This window comes from Dama dama, chromosome 30 (genome assembly GCF_033118175.1).
Source record: "Dama dama isolate Ldn47 chromosome 30, ASM3311817v1, whole genome shotgun sequence".
NCBI classification, from domain to species: Eukaryota; Metazoa; Chordata; class Mammalia; order Artiodactyla; family Cervidae; genus Dama; species Dama dama.
Genome location: NC_083710.1, coordinates 28,187,279 through 28,198,374, shown reverse-complemented (window position 1 = coordinate 28,198,374; position 11,096 = coordinate 28,187,279).

Below are 11,096 nucleotides of genomic sequence, written 5' to 3'. Positions count from 1 at the left end.
CCCCCTTGGGAATTTATCCAGGGATAGGATTATTAAGTAATTTGATAACTCTGTATTTAACCTCTGTATTTAAGTGTTAGTCACGTAGTCGTGTTGACTCATCGCAACCCCAAGAACTGTAACCCACCAGGCTCCTCTGTCTATGGAATTCTCCAGGCAAGAATACTGGAGTGGGTTGCCATTCCCTTCTCCGAGGGATCTTCCCCACCTAGGAATCAAACCCAGGTCTCCCATATTGTGGGCATATTCTTTAGGGAATGCCAGATTCCTGTGTTGAAGCCCCTTCACTGTGGCTAGATTTGGAGTGAGGAAGTAATTGAGGTTGAGTGAGGCTGTGGTGGAGCCCTGATCTGATGGGATCTGTGTTCTTCTGAGAGGAGTCACAAGGAGCTCCCTCTCCATCTTCCCTCTCACCTGTGAAGACCCAGGGAGGAGCTGTCCATCTGTAAGTCAGAGGAGAGCTATACCCAGAAACTGAGCTGGCTGCACCTTGATCTTGGACTTCCTAGCATCCAGAACTGTGAGAAAACAGACTTCTGTTGCCTTTAAAATGTTTATTTTTAATTTCTATTGTTTAAACCACTGAATCTGTGGTATTTTTATGGTATCCCAAGGTGACTAATGCTTCCCTTGTGGCTCAGCTGGTAAAGAATCTGCCTGCAATGCGGGAGACCTGGGATCAATCCCTGGGTTGGGAGGATCCCCTGGAGAAGGGAGAGGCTACCCACTCCAGTATTCTGGCCTGGAGAATCCCATGGACTGTATAGTCCGTGGGGTTACAAAGAGCTGTACACACCTGAGCAGCTTTCACTTCACAAGGCGACTAAGACAAGTGATGCTCCTACCATGAATCAGTCTTTTCTGTCCTTGTATTTGTGACTGCAGTGATATAATTTAGTTAGGTATTGTGTAATGCATGAAATAATGAGTAGGAAAAGTTATTTTTCTGAAAAATAAATAGATCTTTGGAAAGACATGATGAAGGCACATCTCTAAAGAAAAAGCATTGAATTAGGTACCTGTTTCTGAAAATGCATTGTTAATAGTAAAGTTCTCAGAAAATATGTTATCGTCAGTTCTGGAAGGAATCTGTCATACTGAGTTCTCTTCACTAACCTAAATTTGCATTCTACTCCCATAGAGCAATTTCAACCACAGCACGGTGCATGGCTCCACCAGATTAGAAGCAGGGGGTGGCTCAGATGGTAAAGACTCTGGCTGCAGTGCGGGAGACCGGGGTTCGATCCCTGGGTTAGGAAGATCCCCTGGGTGGGGGGGCACGGCAACCCACTCGAATGTTCTTGCCTGGAGAATCCCGGTGAACAGAGGAGCCTGGCAGACTACAAGCAGTCCGAGGTGTCAAAAAGAGTTAGACACCACTGAGCGACTAAGCACAGCACACACATAATGAACTAAAATAGACCATAATCTGGGTGGAAGAAACCTAGAACCAAAGTTACCGAGTGTACCTAACTCCTAGGAAAATAGTGAAATGAGCCTGAGTCAGGAACTATGGAGCCAGTACAGGAGTTGTAAATGCTGGGAAGAAAATAGCATTTCTAGAGTTGGCTTCTAGAAACAGGAAGGATTAGCAGCACAGAAAACTGCCCTGAGGCTCCTCTATTTTATTTTATTTTTTCCATTTATTTTTATTAGTTGGAGGCTAATTACTTTACAATATTGTAGTGGTTTTTGCCATACATTGACATGAATCAGCCATGGATTTACATGTATTCCCCATCCTGATCCCCCCTCCCACCTCTCTCCCCATCCCATCCCTCTGGGTCATCCCAGTGCACCAGCCTCGAGCACTTGTCTCATGCATCCAACCTGGGCTGGTGATCTGTTTCACCCTAGATAATATACATGTTTCGATGATGTTCTCTCAAAACATCCCACCCTTGCCTTCAACCACAGAGTCCAAAAGTCTGTTCTGTACATCTGTGTCTCTTTTTCCGTTTTTCATATAGGGTTATCATTACCATCTTTCTAAATTCCATATATATGTGTTAGTATGCTGTGTTGGTCTTTATCTTTCTGGCTTACTTCACTCTGTATAATGGGCTCCAGTTTCATCCATCTCATTAGAACTGATTAAAATGAATTCTTTTTAATGGCTGAATAATATTCCATGGTGTATATGTACCACAGCTTTCTTATCCATTCATCTGCTGATGGGCATCTAGGTTGCTTCCATGTCCTGGCTATTATAAACAGTGCTGTGATGAACATTGGGGTGCACGTGTCTCTTTCACATCTGGTTTCCTCGGTGTGTATGCCCAGAAGTGGGATTGCTAGGTCATATGGCAGTTCTATTTCCAGTTTTTTTTTTTCCAATTATTTTTATTAGTTGGAGGCTAATTACTTCACAACATTGCAGTGGGTTTTGTCATACATTGACATGAATCAGCCATGGAGTTACATGTATTCCCCATCCCGATCCCCCCTCCCACCTCCCTCTCCACCCGATTCCTCTGGGTCTTCCCAGTGCACTAGGCCCGAGCACTTGTCTCATGCATCCCACCTGGGCTGGTGATCTGTTTCACCATAGATAATATACATGCTGTTCTCTTGAAACATCCCACCCTCGCCTTCTCCCCCAGAGTCCAAAAGTCTGTTCTGTATATCTGTGTCTCTTTTTCTGTTTTGCATATAGGGTTATCATTACCATCTTTCTAAATTCCATGTATATGTGTTAGTATGCTGTAATGATCTTTATCTTTCTGGCTTACTTCATTCTGTAGAATGGGCTCCAGTTTCATCCATCTCATTAGAACTGATTAAAATGAATTCTTTTTAATGGCTGAGTAATATTCCGTGGTGTATATGTACCACAGCTTCCTTATCCATTCGTCTGCTGATGGGCATCTAGGTTGCTTCCATGTCCTGGCTATTATAAACAGTGCTGCGATGAACATTGGGGTGCACGTGTCTCTTTCAGATCTGGTTTCCTCAGTGTGTATGCCCAGAAGTGGGATTGCTGGGTCATATGGCAGTTCTATTTCCAGTTTTTTAAGAAATCTCCACACTGTTCTCCATAGTGGCTGTACTAGTTTGCATTCCCACCAACAGTGTAAGAGGGTTCCCTTTTCTCCACACCCTCTCCAGCATTAATTGCTTGTAGACTTTTGGATAGCAGCCATCCTGACTGGCGTGTAATGTACCTCATTGTGGTTTTGATTTGCATTTCTCTGATAATGAGTGATGTTGAGCATCTTTTCATGTGTTTGTTAGCCATCTGTATGTCTTCTTTGGAGAAATGTCTGTTTAGTTCTTTGGCCCATTTTTTGATTGGGTCATTTATTTTTCTGGAATTGAGCTGCAGGAGTTGCTTGTATATTTTTGAGATTAATCTTTTGTCTGTTGCTTCATTTGCTATTATTTTCTCCCATTCTGAAGGCTGTCTTTTCACCTTGCTTATAGTTTCCTTTGTTGAGGCTCCTCTATTTAAAAAAATTTTTTTTTTAATTTAAGTTTATTTATTTTTAGTTGGAGGATAGTTGCTTTACAGTACTGTGTTGGTTTCTGCCATATATTAACATGATTCAGCCATAGGAATATATACGTCCCCGCCCTCTAGAACCTCCCTCCCACCTCCCACCCATCCCACCCTTCTAGGTTGTCACAGAGTACAGGATCTGAGTTCCCTGCATCATACAGCACATTCCCACTGGCTATCTATTTTACATATGGTAATGTCTATGTTTCCATGCTACTCTCTCTTATCGTCCCACCCTCTCCTTCCCCTACTGTGTCCACAAGCCTGTTCTCTATGTCTGCATCTCCATTGCTGCCCTGCCGATGGATTCGTCAGTACTATCCTTCTTGCCAGGTCTCTTAACTTGGGAAAGCAGCTCTGCCCCAAGACATCTTATCCATACTCCTTGGCACATTTTGATTAGTGACAGCTGAGCTAATAGTTACAAATTTGTCAAAAAAGTTATTTGGTTTTGAGATAAAAACAGCTCCTGGAACACCGAAGGTAGGGAGATACCAGATCACTCAATGTGCACAAATAGACTCCCCCCCCCCCCCATTTCTGCAGGGTTCCTAGTTCCCAGAAAGTAAAACTAAACTGATATTTTCTCTTTCAAGTAACTTTTTCACAAAAAAGCTCAAATTCTAGATACAGTTTATTTTGTTAATGATTTTGAAATTTATAAAATATTGAGTTTTTAATTTTAATATTTGCACCATAGGTTTAAAACAGTGTTACACATAACAGTGTAAGTTCATTAATGTTATTTCTATAATTAATTCAATGAACAACTATTTAGACAGCACTATTATGTACCAGAAGGTGTACTGTAGGCATAAGGATGAAAAAGAGATCTTCTGTTTTAAAGAATCAACTGTGATAAAATTCTAAATATATATGGTAGAATGGATCCATTCATATGGGGATGTGAACAAAAAAGAAGACGTTTTCTTCAGAAAATATGGGAACGTTCTTTCTCTGAGTACATGAAAACCAGGAGTGTGTTTACTGTAACAAAGTTGGGATCTCATGAACCAAGTATTAAAAAAAATACCCAAGTCTATTAAGAAGATGGTTGGGGGAGGTTGACTCTTAAGCAATAAGATTATCTTAAAATTTAAAGGGATTTGTGTATGTTTGTAGTCTGTCAATGGAAAGAGAGAGATTCCATCTATCAGAAAGAGAAAATCTTTGTTATTGTTAAATGGGGCGTCTGAGTATGTTCAGAAGGGATTACAAAGAGTAAACTAAAATGGGACATAAAGTAGCCTGTGAAGAGTGCTTGGAATGATTGGTGGATAAACAACTCCTCTGTTGTTTATATTTGCACTGGGGAGTATGTAAGCACCTGAATTTTAGTTAATCCTATTTCCCAAAGTAGTTATGTTCTCCGTATTTGTATAGCAGCCCATGGAAGCCAAACAAAGGTAGATTTCCAGCATTTTGATGCTAAATCAGATATTTTTCTGTATCAAAGTCACAGACTTAATGTTGTCTGTCTTGGGCTTTAAGCAATATATCTTTCTGCTTAACTGTCTTATATGAATGGGAGACATATAAACCAGAAGTAATAAAATACTCCAGATTAAGCTATATCAGAGGAGAGACATCAACATGGTGAGCAAAAAGAATTTTGTAAGCAAGAATATTGTAAGGCTATTGAATGCTACAATGGGTTATCAAAAGAAGTTGCAGAATTTTTATATTTTAAGAGCTTAAACTTATAACATAGATCCATTTAAGTTAAGAAAGTTTTAGAATAGCCTCTGACTTTGCACATGTGGTTATCCTAGTATATTTTCTATGACCCAATTCAATCAGTACCATCACTAAGAAGACTTTCCTTAGCCATTTACAAAGATTTGATTATTTCTTTTTGTGTATGGTCATGTCACACTATCACAACAAATGTATAAAATTTTAGGACAAATTATTTATATAGATTTTTCTATATTATAACTCTTCTAGAGCATAGATACTCTCTGATTTATCAGTTGTATTTCAAGTTTCTAGTTGAGTGCTGGCAAAAGAAAAATAGAGAAGGATTAAATAAATCCCCTATCTCTTCCATTCTACCTAAATTGGTCATCTCATTGTTCTCAGAACTGGCCCCACGCATTCCAATTTCTTATGTTTATACCATTTCTCTTATTTTTGGAATGCACTTTCTCTTTTCCATTTGAGTAATTCTTATGTATCCTTCCAGCTCCAGCACGAATCTCACTTCTTTCATAGAGTCCCCAGGAGATTAAAGGCTTGAGTGACCACTCTTTCCTTGGAAATCCTAAAGAATTTATTTACAGATTTGATGGATTAAAAAAAAAAAAAAATGCATGTCCCACAACTCCCCACCTAGTTTGCGAGCATCTGGGATTATGCCTTTTCCCTCTTTGTCACCTCATTTCCTGGAGCAGTGCTCTTTTCAGAGAAGCTAGTCAGTAATAAATAATATTTGGTAATGAGGGAGGTGAGAAAATGGCTAATCTCATTACTTATGGAATTTTCTTTTGAAGACACTGATGTTAAATCTAGTTTCTAAAGTCTACACACAGTGGAGAAACAGGATCAACTTTTCCAATATTTCAAAATAAAGGGACAGGTCCCCACTCCTCTTCCAGAACCCTTGGGGCCAGATTGTTTTAGAACTTAGAATCCTTCCTCTTCATTGAGGTAGTACTCCCCATTAATATTTCACAATAAGTAGGTGAATAAAAACAACAAAGACTGTAAATATCCTCATGTTCAGATCTGGTTTGAGTTAATAAAATGAACCTCAATAATCTTAACTGTGTAGCCTGTGAAGTCAAATTATTTGCTTGGTGATTACCTTGCAAGTCATATTGTTGACCTTGTAAATTGCTCATAGTCTGAAATTTAGCCTTTGCAGTTAATTCAGTATTCTTTTTTTGTTTCAATGGGGAGATGCCATTTAAAATAAGTTCGCAAGAAGACTGTAAAATCAGAATCTCAGGATTCAGCAAATAACTATTCCTAGAGTTTGATGGCTCTTACATGTAGGGTAATTTATGTATCTTAACTATTTTTTGGTGAGACTTCTGGCAAGAGTTTTTCGAGTATCTGTTCAAAACAACTACTTCTTCAGATAGAATGAAATTGAAGGACAATGAACTTCAAAACGTGGGAAAAACACCTTTCAGTTGATGGACTCTTTCAGGAGCACACTCTGTTTTTTTCTATGTTTTGACTATTTAAAGAGGATTTAGAAATAATAAACCACATTTTTATTGACCTGAACTATATACAGTATTTTATATTCTCAGCATCTACTCTTCTTGGCTAGAGTTTCATTATATTTTGTGATCCAACATTTATGGGTTAGTTGAGCAAGCTCTCTTGGCATGTATTTAGGTCAGTTTATTTGTTCACAGAAATGAGGTCATTGTCATATGGAAGCACTTAGTGTGTTATTTAACTAATACACTGGAACAGTGAAACCTAGAAAGCATTTTTTTTTAAATCAAGTTAAAATATCAAACCACACAGTCTTTTCCTTTTCACTCAGCGTAAAACTGCTCCTAGGAATTGTGTAATTAATATAACGTCTGCATTTTCTAAACATGCTTTTCTTTTTTGAAAAATTAAAAAACAGATTTTGACAGGGAGGACCCCAGATAGCATAGTGACATAAATGGATGTTTAAAAAACAGAAGAGAATCGAAAAAGAGAACGGAGGTGAGAGATTGGAAGTAGTAGGTGAGAGGAGAAGACGGAAGTGCTGAGCGGGGAGGAGCCCGGATGGCATACAGTGGCAGTGGGTTCGGGAACACATCTTAACACATTCCCAGGCCCCATGCGATGAAGGCTGGCTGAGGGTGCTTAGGACCAGACCCTAAACGGATGTGACTGTGAACATAAAAGGACAGCGTCACACCTAAGAGGCCTCATGAAAAAGAAGCAACAGACCATAACAACAGACCAAAGGTAGCTGGCAAAGGAGAAAGGGTAACTTTGATAGGAATGAGGAAATTGGGAAGGGATAATTATTGGTTGAGATTGGTGGTATGTTGTTTTCCTCTACGTTTCAGGCCACTAACACACAGGTTTTGTGTGTGTGTCATGGCCTAACCATGAAAGAGTGAGGATGGCCGTGTTGACAGACAGAAGGTAGGCTTACCTCTGTGCTGGGAACGAGCCAGTCTCTCTGTACCTGTGTGACCACACCTTTCCAATTGAAGGTGGTGTAGGTTTAAAAATAAAATGGGCCTATTAAATATTGACTAACTGGGAAGCTCGTCACAGTTATTTAGCTGGTTGAGGTTCAAAAAGAAAGAACATAGTTTCTGTGACACTGTGAAATATATGGTGGTGTGTGTGCTCAGTCCTGTCCGACTCTTTGTGATCCTGTGGACTGTAGCCCACCAGGCTCCTCTGTCTAGGGGATTTTCCAGGCAAGAATACTGGAGTGGGTTGCCGTTTCCTACTCCAGGAGATCTTCCCAACCTAGGGATCAAACTCGTATGTCCCATGTTTCCTACATTAGCAGGCAGATTCTTTTACCACTGAGCCACATAATGGTGGTAAAATATTTTCCCTTCCTTAAAAGTGACTGTGGAGTTGCTCTGTGGAAATGGAGATAAATTGGTTCAGTTGTTTTTCTTACAAGTGACAGAAATCTAACTTGCACCATCTTAGGGAAAAGAAGATAATTTATTGGTTCATATAACTTGAAAAGTTCAGGGATTCACTTCTTCAGACATGACAGTCCCCAGTTACTTAAATAATGTTGTCAGGCGTCTGTTTATTTTTTACATCTCTTGGCTCTATTTTCTTTCTGTTGGCCGTATTTCTGTGTCAGCTTCTCTTTCAAGTGATAGGAAAGATGGTTTCACATATATTTGGATCAAAACAGCCCTTATAACTCTACCCTGGAGTATTCTATTTTTCATGAGCCCATTTGGCCACCTGATGGAAGAACCGACTCATTCTCTCATGCTGGGAAAGATTGAAGCCCAAAGGAGAAGAAGGTGGCATAGGATGAGATGGTTAGATAGCATCCCCAACTAAGTGGACATGAGCAAACCCTGGGAGATAGCGAGGACAGGGAAGCCTGGTGTGCTACAGTCCATGGGGTCACAGAGTCGGACACAACTGAGTGAACAACAACAAATCAGTCCTTTACAGATAAAAAAGGCTCCAAGTGATCTTCCCTGAAGTTAAGTACACCAGTCATTGAGTCTTATGGAGCAGGAGTGTCTCTGATTGGCAGATCTGGGTCTTGTCTGTGTTCCCGAGACGAGAGAGGTGATGTCTGATGATTGGCAGCCCCCAAGGCATCCCATGGAATGGAGGAAGTGGGGCTCCTGAGAAGAAATGATGAGAGGCTGAATGCAACCTCAGGTGGGCTTAAAGTTATTGGTAGGATGGAAACATTAAAGAAAAAAAAAATGGTGTCTGGGAGATGGGGGGTGGGTAGAGACACCCAATAAATGCTCATCAATTACAGAGGAATTTAAGAAAAACTCAACACCTTAGTTTCAGCCCTTGGAGAGTTCTGAAGCCAGAGAAAGCCCAGACTCCTGACCCACAGAAACTATAAAATTAAAAGCTATTCTCTATGTGGCAATAAATAGCCGGTACGCTGGGCAAGCAACACATCAACCCCAGGCAGCGGGACTAATGGGAAGCCCAGTGGAGTTGATAGGCTGGGTCATGAAAGGAGCAGCTATAGGATAACTGGGAAGGAGCAAGCACTAGAGAGTCTAGTAATGGCCTCAATAGACCCCCAAGAAGGTGCATAAGATGAAGATGATGAATTTGCCAAATTCCCTATTCTTAGAGGCTTTATAACATGGTGAAGACCCAACAGACCCCATGGTCAGAAAGAAGTTCAAAGCCCAACTTTGTTAAGAGTTACTTAAGTTGTCTTAACCTTACTTTTCTTCTCGGTGAAGTAGGACGACCTCTTATTTGGAGGACTGGCTGAGGTGCACGCGTCTGACTGTGCCTGACACGGGACTCACAGCACATGGTCTATACTGGTAGCTTGAACATTTTTTTCTCCTTGTCCAAACTGTCTCTAGTCCATATTTGTCTGATTTACATTTCTGAGACACCACCCTCATTTCTCGATTTATCTTTCTGGCTGCCCCTTACCTTTGCTGCTTCTCTATTCTTTCTTTTCCCTGAGATTGCATCATGGGTTTCCTCTTCCAATATTATCACCAGGGAAACTATTCTTTCCTTTCCCAAAGTTCCTTTGGGTCATAAACAGGAACTTCCACCCACACTTTCACACACATTGAAGCACTCATTTGGAAGCAAGCTTCCATCTTCTCCATACCTCCAATCTACATTTATGCCCAGAAGTGGAAATGACTTTACTTTTTGAGGACATTGGGAAAGGGGGATTCTGTGTATAAACGTAGCTTTGGATTGCTAGAGTTCTCCCTCCCTCTGTTTCGTTCTTTCCTTCTTACCCATTCCTCTTCTTTTCACCTTCTGTTTCCAAGTCTTCTGTGATATTCTTTTCTTGAAAGTAAGCATATTAGACAAGCCTGGGATGGCCCAAATTGAGCAGGTAAATTCAACTTTGTTTAATATGGAACAAACAGCATCAGCATAATCATTGTTGACATAAGTGCTTTTAGAATTCAAAGTGTAAGTTTACAATGTTTACTGTTTCATTTTGGATAAGAATGATTAAGGAAGGACAGAATTTTATTGTTGATCTCATGTTAAACCTATAATGTTAAGACCATGTTAACCTCAAAGCTTATTCAAATGTTTGCCATAGGAAACTGTGTTCGCTCACTAAAGTTGTAAGCTGTGTTTGTGCTAGGAAATTGAATTTGCTCACCAGCTTTGTGATAATTAACCCACTGACTGTGACCTCATTGATCTTAATAAAATTGACCCTGTCCATATTTAAACTTTGTAAATTCTCTTTAGATAGGAATATGTTTGAAACTCTTTGCCTAGATATTTCTTCCTGCTGGTTGTCGAGTTGAAATAAAATGTCAAAACTCATTCTTACACAGTACTGCTTGAGGTCCCAATCTTATTTTTCCAATAATAATAAAGACTATATTCTGATTTCTGTATTTTTTCTATATTTCTTGATCAATTTTGAATCTGGAGAGGATGGTTAAGTTCACCTGGGGACTTGTTTTCATTGTAACATGCTACCTGGTAGTAAGGTTGAGGAGGAGGGAATGAATAACCCTACTCAATTCTAACACGGGCAACTATCAACATTTTAGAAAAGACATCACCAGGATGGCAATATAGGAGGATTCTGAATTTTCGTTCCTTCTGCATTCCCATGTGCATTGCAGCCTTATTCACAATAGCACAGGCATGTAAACAGACTGAGTGTCCATTGATGAATGAATGAATAAGAAAATGTGGTATATGTAAACACAATGGAAATATATTCCAATGTGGTATACATTTGACCTTAAAAAAGAAGGAAATCCTGCCATTTGGGACAACATGGTTGAATCTGGAAGGCATTATGTTAAGTAAAATAAGCTAGGCACACAAAGACAAGAATCTTTCTAAGTCAGTTTATAGAGAATTTCCCCACCTTTGATATATGATCTCCCTGGCTTGCCTTCAGCAAGAATCCTGCTATATTGATTTAACAAGAATCCCCCTA